Raw genomic sequence first — 336 nt, forward strand, 5'->3', positions numbered from 1 at the left:
TCAGCAGCAGCACAAGCAGTAACAGCAGCATCAGCAGCAACAACAGCAGCAAAAACAACGCCAGCTTCACTCATTATTTATGCACATGTCAATTAGGGTTTAGGGTTTAGGGTTTAGGGTTTAGGGTTAAACCCCTGCGGCTTGAAGCTTCATTCTTCACGGCCAGCGCTACTTGGGGTTTAGGGTTTAGGGTTTAGGGTTTAGAATTAGGGTTTTAAGAAGAAGGGTTTAGGGTTTAGGGTGTATCTGTCCGGGTTTAGGGTTTAGTGTTTACATATATCCTATATTGTATAAACAATAAGTACACCAAAAGAAAGGGTTTAGGGTTTAGGGTTT

This window comes from Eimeria mitis, genomic scaffold (genome assembly GCF_000499745.2).
Source record: "Eimeria mitis Houghton genomic scaffold, Emh_scaff2121, whole genome shotgun sequence".
Taxonomy (NCBI): Eukaryota; Apicomplexa; class Conoidasida; order Eucoccidiorida; family Eimeriidae; genus Eimeria; species Eimeria mitis.